Source organism: Procambarus clarkii, chromosome 9, assembly GCF_040958095.1.
Source record: "Procambarus clarkii isolate CNS0578487 chromosome 9, FALCON_Pclarkii_2.0, whole genome shotgun sequence".
Taxonomy (NCBI): Eukaryota; Metazoa; Arthropoda; class Malacostraca; order Decapoda; family Cambaridae; genus Procambarus; species Procambarus clarkii.
The window spans coordinates 8,142,210-8,157,037 of NC_091158.1; positions in this window are offsets into that span (position 1 = coordinate 8,142,210).

Sequence of the window (14,828 nt, forward strand, 5' to 3'; positions counted from 1 at the left end):
AAACTGAACATAAACAAGGGCAGGACAGTTGTTATGTTCTAGAAAAACTCGATTAGTTCAGGTCGTTCCAGCAGGATCAGCTTGTCTCCACAAGGTGTAGACAACTAATGTCTTTCTTGAAGAACGTTGCATCTTTCCTACGCTGGGAGAGACAACCTTCCCCATGTAGTGACGCTCTGTACAGACGTCTCGCAAGACCCGAGGGAATAGAATGGTGTACAGACGTCCCCCAAGGCCCGAGGGGATAGAATGTTGTACAGACGTCTCCCAAGACCCGAGGGATAGAATGGTGTACAGACGTCTCCCAAGACCCGAGGGATAGAATGGTGTACAGACGTGTCCCAAGACCCAAGGGGATAGAATGGTGTACAGACGTCTCCCAAGACCCGAGGGGATAGAATGGCGCTCATGTGCGCCAATTGTATAAACAAAACAAAACACTTCACTTGACCGCTTGTTTCTGATTACCGAAAACCGTCGTGAGACATAACAGGTTTCAGCAAGTACATCAGATCCAGCACAGACGAAAATAGAAATCTGAATAAATAAACCGAAAATGCGCTAAATATCCCAATAGGAACCTAACATACATTAATACATGTTGACCAAACCACACACTAGAAAGTGAAGGGACGACGACGTTTCGGTCCGTCCTGGACCAATCTCACAATCGACTTGAGAATGGTCCAGGACGGACCGAAACGTCGTCGTCCCTTCACTTTCTAGTGTGTGGTCTGGTCAACATATTTCAACCACGTTATTGTGACTCCTCGTCTGCATACACGTATACAAATACACAGAACCTTCGGGCACACCTGCGGACGTGACACTGCAGGTGTGTGAGCCCCGGCGACGTCTGCAACAATGTCCCGCAACGTCTGCAACAATGTGACACTAACAACCGCTCAGGAGAACGAGGCAGTTCAACAGCCTTCTCACCCACCCAACGTGCAATTGGACTCATTATCGCGCCAATTACAGCTATTGTTTCATATATTTATTGCTTCTAAATATATGGATTATCTCCCCCCCTTCCTATACTTCTATCTTTACCCTTTTCGGTAAGGTGAAGGAGAAGAGAATTAACATGGAAAGGGAGTGGGTAGGTGGGGATAAAAGGGAGAGACAAAGGTAGACAGAGGACAAGGGAAGCAGGAGGGAAAAGGGGAAGTGGGAGATAGGATAAAGGTGGACGTGAAAAAAGAATGATTTCAGAAAGATGGGAGAAAGACAGTTGAGGGGAAGGGGAAAATGTTAAGGGATATAGGAAGGAGGTTATCTTCTTATCTTGAGGTTATCTTGAGATGATTTCGGGGCTTTTTAGTGTCCCCGCGGTCCGGTCTTCGACCAGGCCTCCACCCCCAGGAAGCAGCCCGTGACAGCTGACCAACACCCAGGTACCTATTTTACTGCTAGGTAACAGGGGCATAGGGTGAAAGAAACTGTGCCCAATGTTTCTCGCCGGCGCCTGGGATCGAACCCAGGACCACAGGATCACAAGTCCATCGTGCTGTCCGCTCAGCCGACCGGCTCCCTATGGAATGGGTGATGGAAAAGAAAGGTACAAGAGATTGTTTCCGCTTGTGGATAGATAGTAATCCTGTTATTATACACTTAGGCCAGCCTATGGCCTACGGTGGCCAGCCTATGACCTACGGTGGCCAGCCTATGACCTACAGTGGCCAGCCTATGACCTACGGTGCTCCATGGTGGGTAGTCTCGACCCACAGGTTACCACAGGGTCAGTCCACCTGTGGCTTCCTCACCACCACTTTCACCACACATCCCAGGACAGATGAACGATGGGCCTTAAGGAATGAGAGAGAGAGAGAGAGAGAGAGAGAGAGAGAGAGAGAGAGAGAGAGAGAGAGAGAGAGAGAGAGAGAGAGAGAGAGAGAGAGAGAGAGAGAGAGAGAGTGAGAGAGAGAGAGAGAGAGAGAGAGAGAGAGAGAGAGAGAGAGAGAGAGAGAGAGAGAGAGAGAGAGAGAGAGAGAGAGAGAGAGAGAGAGAGAGAGAGAGAGAGACAACGGGTCCACCATATCATTAATTTCGTGTCATTAAGATAAAGAGAACAGCCATCAGGGCAATGACAGGAAATATATCAACAGCCACTACTTCACCTCACCACACTCTACCCCAAGGCAAACTACCATCACCACACTACCACCACCACCACCACACTACCACCACCACCACCACCACCACCACCACACTACCACCACCACCACCACCCTACCACTAAAGAGAACCATGCGCTGGAGAGATAATGAAGGAGGTAGTGACAATCAGGACGGAATGGGATGACTAAAACCGTGAAGGATAGGCGAAGATGAGAGTAGATGGTAGATGGTAGATGAAGCCAAAGCGTAAGGAGATGAATGAGGACAAGGAAGCAAAAATATTATAAAAGGAAGAATTAATAATAAACAAGGAACATTAGAGGCAAGGGGAAATGTGATAGAGAAAGGGAGGTGGTGGGGAAGCGAGGGAGAGGCGCAGGGGAGGGAGAGGGTGGGGGTGCTAGGGTAAGGTGGGGAAGTAGACAACAGAAGAACGGGAGAAACAGCGAGTAAGAGAAACGGTTGAAAGAAGAGGTGTATATGTAAAAAAGAAAGGGAAGGAGGATGGAAGTATAGATTAAAAAGATAAAGAGGAATTATCACCAAGAGGTAGAGAGGGGAGACTATCTCAAGAAGGGTTGAGGTGAAGGAGAGAGATAGGTGAGGGAAACGAATAAGAGAGGGAGAGGAAGGAAAGAGGGAGAGGATAGTGAGAGGGAGGTGAGGGGTAGAGGGGCAGGAGCGGAGAGGGAGGGGAGGAAAAGAAGGGGGAGGGGGAGGAACAGGAGGGGAAGGGGGTGCATGTGTCTCAATTAGTCGCCAAATAATTGCGTCATTAAGATGAAAAGTGCTGGTCTCTTCCCGCGAATGGCGCCTTTAGCAGGGAATTATTTTGGTGGTGCTCAACTTATTGGATCACGACTGTTTGGTCTGGTCGGCGCCCCCCCCTCCCTCCCTCACTCGCTCCCTCACACTCCACCCTCCCACACCCCCCCCCCCCTCCACCCTCCCTCACACGCCCCCCTCCACCCTCACACGCCCTCCTCCAACCTTGCGCACCCTCCCCGCCATTGCACGCCCTTTTCCACACACACACCCACTACCCTTCCGTGCCCGCCCTGTACCCTCCAGTGCCCGCCCTCAAGCCCTCTGTGCCCGTGTTCCCTCCCTGGAGCGCCCACCCGCGCCCACCCTCCACCCACCCGCGCCCGTCATTCACAGTGACAGGATAGACTCCATAATGTTATCCTTGGGGTCCCACAGGTGACCGCACTCGGGTCCTCCTTTCTCTTGATGCACGTGTATGATCGCCCAGAGGGAATACATCCTTCCCTCATCCAAGGATGTTGAGAAGGATAAATAAGGCGCAGGACTGCAAGAAACTACTGGATGACGTCGATAAACTGAAAGGATGGTTCAAAAGAGTGGCGACTAGAGTTCAACACAAGCACGTGCAACGTTTTAAAGCCGAGTGCTGGAAAGGATCCAACCACAAGGTACCAAGTGGGAGAAAAGGTGCTACTGACATCAAAGAGAACGGATGTTATCAGGATGTCATCAACATAAGAACTGTTTTCAGAAATCTGACTATGGAGTCATTCAGGACCTTTTATATCACGTATGTCAGACCAAATCTAAAATATGCGGCACCAAAGTAAGAGTCCTTATCGCGTTAAACACAAAATGAAGGTAAAGCTCAAGAGGCTTAGATAAATGTCCCCATAGTAGTCTGAGCTCTGAGAGGTTTGAGCTACGAGGAAAGACTAAAGGAATTATGTTTCACATCACTAAACGACAGAATGCAAGGGAACAAGGAGTCACGCCAGGAAACTATGTACCTAAATGATCCACATACAAATCAGAAAGAAATTTTTTCAATGCCAGAATAATGAGCAAATGTAGTGTAAATGCCGTAGTGGAGGAAGACTCAGCTTAATTGAAGTGCACCATGTCCGTACGACTGATCCCAAGAACCTCGAAACACGTGTCGATTGAAGGTGTATAGGTATAGTAAGTAGAAAGTGTAGTAACTAGTATGACTCTATAGCGCGTGGGGAGAACATAGAGTCAAAGAGCTTTATCTCAACGCTCTTGCCTCTCAACCGTCAATTCATTAATATGAAAGGGCGAGTTTGGCCCCCGTTCCTTCACTCCAGGAAGGAGGAGACACCACGCTAATCATCAGGGATCATCACTCGGACTAAATGTAAATCCGCCGTTGTGCTGACCATCCCAAATGGATCAACTGGCAGTTGAGAGGCAGGGACACAAGCGCTGAAGTTCAACACTTCCGATAGCACAATTAACTAAGTAAAATTAAGTCCATTTATGGAGTGCCGGTGGTAAAGTACTCACTTCGTAAGCATCGAAACGAGCTTGGTTCCATCCTCGACAAGGTATGAAGACTGAGCACCGTCCTTTGACCCTAATCACCTCTGTGAACCCAGAGGTGATTGGAGTCCCGGATTAAGAACATATAACTTGTCGTACTCGCAAGAAAACATTTATGTTAAAGACTTTAACGAGCCGTAGAGGGGAGAGCCTCTACGGGCTTGTGAACAACATTATACCGTTTAGTGTCTTGGTGCTTCATTCTCATTATGACCCGCAGTCACATCACTTGGTCTGTGGTGAGAACATACACAGTGGTAGAACAGGTGTTCTGGAGTCATCACAAGCCTAATGTTAGAACATCACGTGAACAAATCTAACACTACACCACATCTTTGTGGTGTAATGTTAAAACATCACCACAAGCCTAATGTTAGAACATCATCACAAGCCTAATGTTAGAACATCATCACAAGCCTAATGTTAGAACATCACCACAAGCCTAATGTTAGAATATTACCACAAGCCTAATGTTAGAACATCACCACAAGCCTAATGTTAGAACATTACCACAAGCCTAATGTTAGAACATTACCACAAGCCTAATGTTAGAACATCACCACAAGCCTAATGTTAGAACATCATCACAAGCCTAATGTTAGAACATTACCACAAGCCTAATGTTAGAACATCACCACAAGCCTAATGTTAGAACATCATCACAAGCCTAATGTTAGAACATTACCACAAGCCTAATGTTAGAACATCACAAGCCTAATGTTAGAACATCACCACAAGCCTAATGTTAGAACATTACCACAAGCCTAATGTTAGAACATCACCACAAGCCTAATGTTAGAACATTACCACAAGCCTAATGTTTGAACATCATCACAAGCCTAATGTTAGAACATCATCACAAGCCTAATGTTAGAACATCACAAGCCTAATGTTAGAACATCACCACAAGCCTAATGTTAGAACATCACCACAAGCCTAATGTTAGAACATCACCACAAGCCTAATGTTAGAACATCATCACAAGCCTAATGTTAGAAAATCATCACAAGGCTAATGTTAGAACATCACCACAAGCCTAATGTTAGAACATCACCACAAGCCTAATGTTAGAACATCACCACAAGCCTAATGTTAGAAAATCATCACAAGGCTAATGTTAGAACATCACCACAAGCCTAATGTTAGAAAATCATCACAAGGCTAATGTTAGAACATCACCACAAGCCTAATGTTAGAAAATCATCACAAGGCTAATGTTAGAACATCATCACAAGCCTAATGTTAGAAAATCATCACAAGGCTAATGTTAGAACATCACCACAAGCCTAATGTTAGAACCTCACCACAAGCCTAATGTTAGAACATCACCACAAGCCTAATGTTAGAACATCACCACAAGCCTAATGTTAGAACATCACCACAAGCCTAATGTTAGAACATCACCACAAGCCTAATGTTAGAAAATCATCACAAGGCTAATGTTAGAACATCACCACAAGCCTAATGTTAGAACATCACCACAAGCCTAATGTTAGAACATCACCACAAGCTTAATGTTAGAACATCACCACAAGCCTAATGTTAGAAAATCATCACAAGGCTAATGTTAGAACATCACCACAAGCCTAATGTTAGAACATCACCACAAGCCTAATGTTAGAACATCACCACAAGCCTAATGTTAGAACACGTGTTCCATGTTAGAGCTGATGGTTAAAGAGCCAACGAGGAAGATAAGCCTCGAGATGAGATACAACTTCAATAGGCAATAATATTTCCTCTGCAGGGCTCACCATAGCCCGTGCTACTTGGAACTGTTGTTCCAGGTAGCGAACCCAATCACTTGGGCTGGACGGTAGAGCGACGATCTCGCTTCATGCAGGTCGGTGTTCAATCCCCGACCGTCCAAGAGGGTGGGCACCATTCCCTTCCCCGCGTTCCATCCCCAACCCTTATCCTGACCCCTTCCAAGTGCTATATAGTCGTAATGGCTTGGCGCTTTCCCTAGATATTTCCTTCCTTCCTTCCAGGTAGCGAATCTTTAACAACAACAACATTTGCCTCTGTAGGAACGTCATCGGACTGTTAACCTCACGAAGCCCTTACAGGCAAGATGTCATCTAAAATTTAATCTACTTTCAATCTACAAATAAACTCTACTTCATCTACAAATAAACTGTGTTGATCGACAGGTAGATATATCACTAACCCACTGATTAGGCTTGATCAAGCATTTACCCATCCAGTTACGAAACCTGTATATCTTTCCCCAATCATGGCAGCTTTATTTACAATTATTAAACAGTTTATGAGCTTTATAACTCCACAATATAACAAATATTATTATAAACAGCCTCATAGTGCTTCGGAGCTCATAAACCGTAAATAAAGCCGCTATGACTAAGAAAAGATGTACAGGCTTCGAAAGTGGTGAATCTTGAGATGATTTCGGGGCTCAGCGTCCCCAGGGCCCGGTCGTCGACCAGGTGCGTAAATGGCTACTGAATCCTGACCTTGGATGCTTCTTAGATACGTTATTGAACGTTAATCGATTTGATATTCCGTAAGAAATGCGACTGTTTTGCCTAACGTACGAACCCGAACAACCCTCCTAACCGATCGAGGCATTGTGAACGTCAATGTGACGGGGTCTGATTTTTTTGCAATGCGTTGCTTTTTCAACGGATTGGTCGATTCCGTTATTAATGCGACGTAATATGTGAGAAAACGGGTTGTTGTACATATATGTGGCGTACACGATTGTCAGTCTCACTTAACCACTCAGTCTTAACTACCGAGTCTCACTTAACTACTGAGTCTTAACCACCGAGTCTCACTTAAGTACTGAGTCTTAACTACCGAGTCTCACTTAACTACTGAGTCTTAACCACCGAGTCTCACTTAAGTACTGAATCTTAACTACCGAGTCTCACTTAACTACTGAGTCTTAACCACCGAGTCTCACTTAAGTACTGAGTCTTAACTACCGAGTCTCACTTAACTACTGAGTCTTAACCACCGAGTCTCACTTAAGTACTGAGTCTTAACTACCGAGTCTCACTTAACTACTGAGTCTTAACCACCGAGTCTCACTTAAGTACTGAATCTTAACTACCGAGTCTCACTTAACTACTGAGTCTTAACCACCGAGTCTCACTTAACTACTGAGTCTTAATCACCGAGTCTCACTTAACTACTGAGTCTTAATCACCGAGTCTCACTTAACTACTGAGTCTCAACTACTAATTTCACTTAACTACACAGCTGGTGAAGAAGGATCACCACCCCCCCTAGGCCTCCACAGGTCCCTAGATCAGCTAGGTTAGGGTTACTACTATCCAGGGAGAGGGGGGGGGGGGGGGGGGAAGTAAACATGATTTCACTGTAATAATTGTAACAAACTGTATAACCCAACCTGTACTGCTTATACTGTACCGGGGCGGTACTGCCCGTGCTGTACCGCCTGTGCTGTACCACCCGTGATGTACCCCCGTGCTGTACCGCCCGTGCTGTACTACCCGTGCTGTACCCCCGTGTTGTATCGCCCCGTGCTGTACCCCCCGTGCTGTACCGCCCGTGCTGTACCGCCCCGTGCTGTACCGCCGGTGCTGTACCGCTCCGTGCTGTACCGCCAGGTGCTGTACCGCCCGTGTTGTACCACCCGTGCTGTACCGCCCCGTGCTGTACCGCCCGTGCTGTACCACCCGTGCTATACCCCCCGTGCTGTACCACCCGTGCTGTACCGCTTGTAGAGCGATTACTACTACTAGATCACGCTAACCTTTCTCACACAAGCTAGTTAGAATTGTATTTCACCTTTGTAAGCGCACATTAATCACGTGCTGCGATTCAGTCGTCAATAACTGACTGTGGTGCTTGTAGGGGACCGTACCTCGAACCCTGGCTGTGGAAGACATGACGGAAGTGTGTATAAGGAGGTTAATATTGTGAGAGCACTACAATCACCGTCTGTGGTTGAGTGGTCAATCACTCACCTACGCTCTATGGTGCCTAACACATCTTTAACACTGGCCATAGACGACACAAGATAATGTATATATGGTGGTTAGTACTTGAAGAATGAACAGCCACGTCTGTCCTAGGAAACATGACGACCTCAGGAGTGTATATTAAACACACACACACACACACACACACACACTCTCTCTCTCTCTCTCTCTCTCTCTCTCTCTCTCCCTTCTCCTATCTCAAGCTCCTTTCACCGCCCTGCCAAGGCCTAATTAAGTTTTTGACTAAGTGGGTCTAGGCCTAATAATGAAGGCTTTCTGGGGGGGGGTTAATAGCTTTTGGAGAAGCATAATAATTACAACCAAGAAGAGCCATTCCGGCGGGTTTGAGAACCGGTTGTGAGGGGAACCAGGAGGTGGGTGTCTAAAACAGCTGTCTGAAACTGACTCCTTAACTCCTCTCTTCCTCCTCCTCCTCCTCCTCCTTAGTGTGACTGCAGCCCTCCTCCCCCCCCCCCACACCCACTCCTGTCAAATCGTCGTCCTTTCCACTTCAATTGACTGCTTGCTGTCAATGCCACCAACATGACTACCACTATTACTACACCCCCCCCCCTACCACCTGCATTACTACCCCCTCTACCATCAGTACTGTCATTTCTAGTGCAACCAAAGCCATCAGCACAATTACTGCCACCATTAGCACTACCCATCACTGCCACCATCAATAAGATCGCATTAACCACCATCAGTAAGATCGCATTAACCACCATCACTACCACCATCAATAAGATCGCATTAACCACCATCACTACCACCATCAATAAGATCGCATTAACCACCATCACTACCACCAATCTGTACCACAACACCGCAAGCTTCCTAACTACCACTACTACTGCCAATACCATATCAACCACCACCACTAATATTAGTGTTATTAGTCAACACTAATCACACCATATCAACCACCAGCACTACCACCACTTATTTTCAACCATCCCGCTCCCCCCCCTCCAAATACTGCTACCAACACCATCATAACTACCACCACCATCCTGACTACAACTATCATTAATACCACCATCACCACTGCTACCATCATTACAACGATTATAACCACAATCCCAACCCACACCCCAATTCGCCACGACAACTACAATTACCACCACAACTACTACAACCAAAATCAACACCCCCCCACCACTATAACTAGCATCACCACCATTACCACAATAACCAGCATCACCATCATCCCCTATCACAACTACTTACAACTCAAGTCAGTCACTCTTTCAAACTGTAATTTCTTCGAAACTCAATTTTAATAAAGTACAAATGTACCTAATGCAGAGTGACAAAGCACTCAGCATATAGGTCATCACTTGAGCGCTAGGCGGCACTCAACACCCAGATTATAACTTGAGTGTTAGATAGCACTCATCACCTCAATCGTGTTCACAAGCTGTCCAGTGTTCTCACCTCTAGTGAAGTCTATCTAATCATACAACATACACAAGAGTGTATAAGTTGCATCCATTCAAGCCTACCTTATCATACAACATACACTGGAATGCCTACTCAAGCATATGTATATATGTTACATTGCAACATATATTGGAATGTCTATTAAGTTGCAATAATTGTTTTCACTTTCTAAATTACTTACTTAATCCGATACATATTCAGAGAATAAAAAAGTAAGTTATTATGATTCTCTTCCTAAATGCTTCCATAATGCCAGAGCGCATTTCCAGGAAAATAATCAGGGGCGAAGCTGTCTTCCTGAAACATGGAATTGCATTACAGACCAAAATCGAAGTTTTGATGGAATGCAACACCATATTGTTGAAGTTCTGGAGACTCTCTCAAGGCTTTAAGTGCCTTGTGTTGCGGCACGCCTCTCTGAATGATGCTCCAAGTACTCCATACTGATTAAAATACTATTACTACTACTACTACTACTTACTACTACTAAAACAATGACATGTTACCATGGAAAATCATATTATGTACTACTTTTTCTCGACAAAGCGTTATTATACAAGACTTTCCGCATTACAAGTTTTCATATCCTCACTTTCACACTGCCAGCCTCCTAAAATGAAAGTACTTATAGTACCGATGGGTTGAGAGTACAAATGTGACGTGATGGACCATCAGAAAGTACACTTTGGTATTACTGAATTTGGACAAGCAGGAAAAGGTTTATGTTGTTAATAAAACCAAAGCTAACCATCCCAAGCCTAATACACGGTATCTGAGGCCTAATATAGTGCACATAGTTGTAATACTAGACCAGGGAATATTTCAGTTTCTTAGGTTCTACTCAGATTCACTATTCTACTACTCCCACGATGCAATAAGCCTTTATGGACTCTATAAAAAAAAGAGTACAAAAAGTGGCTTACAGGGAGTACGGTTCAGTTCCTGAACCGATTATGTGCCTTTCTGTACACATTTGTATCATCAACCACATAGTTACAGCAATACTCTCACAACAGGAGGGCGGGCTGGTACATCAATACTATTAAAAACAATATACAAAATACAATACATCAATACAATTAGACCACGGATAGTTCACCACACCACCCTATACCATCAGTCCTCTCCACGTCATCAATTAGTCTCCCGATCATCAATTAGTCTCCTGATCATCAACTAGTCTACCGACCAATCAGCACGAAGCTTCCTCCCCTACCAGGATAAACGGTCTGCATCTCATTACACACAAACAAGGTAGTTTTGCCCAATTACATCACAGTAACGTCACATACGAGAAAATCAAGTTGGAGCAATACAATGGGATTTAACTCTCGTTCCGCGTAGCCCCGAGCCAGTTATGACTGTGTCCTAGAATCTATCTTCAGAAAGATCTTTTGAGTTACTAGCGCAGCCACATGACAACCGAATAGTCTCTGGGGCGGCGATAACGTTTGGGCACGTTTCTTTACCCCTGATGCCTCTGTCCACACAGAAGTACACAGCCCCCCCTGGAAGTTAGGCAACTGTAATATAGATTTAACCTCATTTAGACACATGAGGTAAAAGTACATGTATTTAAATGTGTGTGTAAATATAGTTAAACGTGCACATGTACTCACCTAGTTGTACTCACCTAGTTGTGCTTGCGGGGGTTGAGCTCTGGCTCTTTGGTCCCGCCTCTCAACCGTCAATCAACAGATGTACAGGTTCCTGAGCCTATTGGGCTCTATCATATCTACATTTGAAACTGTGTATGGAGTCAGCCTCCACCACATCACTTCCTAATGCATTCCATTTATCAACCACTCTGACACTAAAAAAGTATTCTAATATCTCTGTGGCTCATTTGCGCACTCAGTTTCCACCTGTGTCCCCTAGTGCGTGTGCCCCTTGTGTTAAATAGCCTGTCTTTATCAACCCTGTCGATTCCCTTGAGAATCTTGAATGTGGTGATCATGTCCCCCCTAACTCTTCTGTCTTCCAACGAAGTGAGGTTCAATTCCCGTAGTGTGTGTGTGTGTTTACTAGTTGTGTTTTTGCGGGGGTTGAGCTTTGCTCTTTCGGGCCGCCTCTCAACTGTCAATCAACTGTTTACTAACTACTAACTTACTAACTACTTTTTTTTTTCCCACACCGCACACACACCCCAGGAAGCAGCCCGTGACAGCTGACTAACTCCCAGGTACCTATTTACTGCTAGGTAACAGGGGCACTTAGGGTGAAAGAAACTTTGCCCATTTGTTTCTGCCTCGTGCGGGAATCGAACCCGCGCCACAGAATTACGAGTCCTGCGCGCTATCCACCAGGCAACGAGGCCCCACCCACTGTGTGTGTGTGTGTGTGTGTGTGTGTGTGTGTGTGTGTGTGTGTGTGTAAACGTGTGCATGTATGTGTATCAATGAGTGGGTGTATTTATATGTACGTATGTCTGTGTATAAACCTAAACAACAGTGCGGTGTATTTTGACGTATACTTTACTAAGGCCAAAATCTGTCGTGCTAGAAAATGGCAGCGGCTGACGTAATGACATAATGTCCCGTTTTCTGTTCGTAGATCCTCTGGTCGGTTAGGATAAGGCACCTCAGTAAGACAGTTTCTTGACGTTGGGAACGGTGGCCAGAACGGCCTGTATAAGCGTGCGTGTATAAACATGTACGTGTGTATGGATGTGTGCGTATGTATGGATGTGTGCGTGTGTATGGACGTGTGTGCGTGTGTAAGGACGTGTGTGCGTGTGTATGGACGTGTGTGCGTGTGTATGGACGTGTGTGCGTGTGTAAGGACGTGTGTGCGTGTGTAGTATGCGGATGACGAAAGTTTCGTAACTTCTAAGAAAATTGCATAAAAGGCCTTTTTTCCTGGTCCCCTTCGGGGATATGAGAGGAGGAAAAACTAATTAAAGCCGGTGCATTTCGTGAATAGGCCTATAGGCGCGATCAATATGGTAAAAACGGAACTCAAGCGCTTCTCCCCCACCTCCCCCATTACCTCCCCTCTCTCACTCCTCCCCCTTCTCCCACAAACCTATTCCACGCCCCCTATCTATTTTGAGGACCAATTTTTTGCCTCTCGTCTTTGCTGTCTCGGGAGTCGAGAAGGTCTTCGTTTGCTTGAAGATTTCATCAAAATGTGTGTAATGTTCCGGCGGTCTTTCTCCTATTTCTGGACAGGGAGAAATAGGAGATTTCTATTTCTATTTCTACTGCTGTGTCTAGAGAGAAAATTGGCGTCCCAGGCTTTTTGTAGCGGTAGTGGTGACAAGCACGAAAACCAGAGACAGGGGATGAAAGCTAGTGAATGAATATAATGGCGCGCAGGGGGGAGTGGGGCGGCTCTGGCAGGAAAGGAGAAGGGAGGGGAGGTGAGGGGAAGGGAGGCGAGGGGAGGGGGAGGTGAGGGGAAGGGAGGCGAGGGGGAGGGGAGGAAAGGGAGAGGAGGATAGGGGAAGGAGGGGAGAAGTTTCGCGCGCGTCACCTCTGTCTCCTGTTTATCAATCATTTCATTATGGTTCGGTTGCGTGGTGCTCGGTCTCCCTCTGCTGTCCTAGGCAACCCAAACATGGATCTTCAAGCCTATAACATTTACTATCTTATTATCTATATATTTTCTATCATTTTTATCCTCAAATTTAGAGTTTTAATCTTCGCACGTCCTCGTAGGCCTATGGGGCCGTGGCTGTATTCACTTGGAGGGGAGGGGGAATATGCCTATTTGATTGGATTTGCCTAGTGTAATTAAATATGGAAATTAGGTTTGATATCAAAGAGAGACTTGTCACATTTTGCATACTCTTCAATTGCGAATTAAATGGTAATTTTAAGTCTTTAATGATACTGCAACTTGTACATTCCGCCATCTTGTGGCACCTTATGAAGACGTCTCCTCCCTTCAGACGGCAACTCAAATCCAAAAATAATATCGCCTTTAAAGTTGGAATATTAAAAATACTTTAATTATGTTTTGTTCCGCTGAAAATTTAAATTTTGTGGACCCAAAGTTTTAGCGAACAGTTAACAGTGTAATAAATTCGAAATTCAAACAGAATTTGAGATTGCTAATATGAATAAAAATTAAGAATACAATTAGAGGTTGGGCGACTAGACCCCATCGTCCACCACGACAACACAAGAGAAGAACACTAATATGAACGAAACACGACGACAGAACATTGTGTTATCTCTTTATCCTGATGTTCTCCGGGCAGCCCTCACCCGCTACCACCCCCCTTCCCTCACCTCTCACCCCCTCACCTCTCCTCACTCCTTCCCCTCTCCTCTCACTCCTTCCCCTCCTGTTTGTTTTTTGTGGGGCTGGATAGATTCAAGGCGCTGGAGAGGTGCAGGTGAAGGAAAAAGTTTTGGAAATGTAGAATATTGAGAGAGAGAGATGTGGCGGACTGTCCGCCATGCTGACACTATGTGTGTGTGTGTGTGTGTGTGTGTGTGTGTGTGTGTGTGTGTGTGTGTGTGTGTACTCACCTAGTTGTGTCTGCAGGATCGAGCATTGACTCTTGGATCCCGCCTTTCGAGCATGGGTTGTTTACAGCAATGACTCCTGTCCCATTTCCCTATCATACCTGGTTTTAAAATTATGAATAGTATTTGCTTCCACAACCTGTTCCTGAAGTGCATTCCATTTTTCCACTACTCTCAGGCTAAAAGAAAACTTCCTGACATCTCTGTGACTCTGTGTGTGTGTGTGTGTGTGTGTGTGTGTGTGTGTGTGTGTGTGTGTGTGTGTGTGTGTGTATTTGGTATCTAAACTCAGCTTGTTTTCTCTTGTCAAGGAGCTGCGAGTGTTTGTCAGGTTCGTCTCGTGTATTTCAAAACATATGAGTGTCTATACATAGATACTGTGTAGCATGGCGCTACACAGGAGCTGTTAGGGCGCCTCACAGCTGAGTGGACAGCGCTTCGGATTCGAAGTCATGAGGTTCCGGGTTCGATCTCCGGTGAAGGCG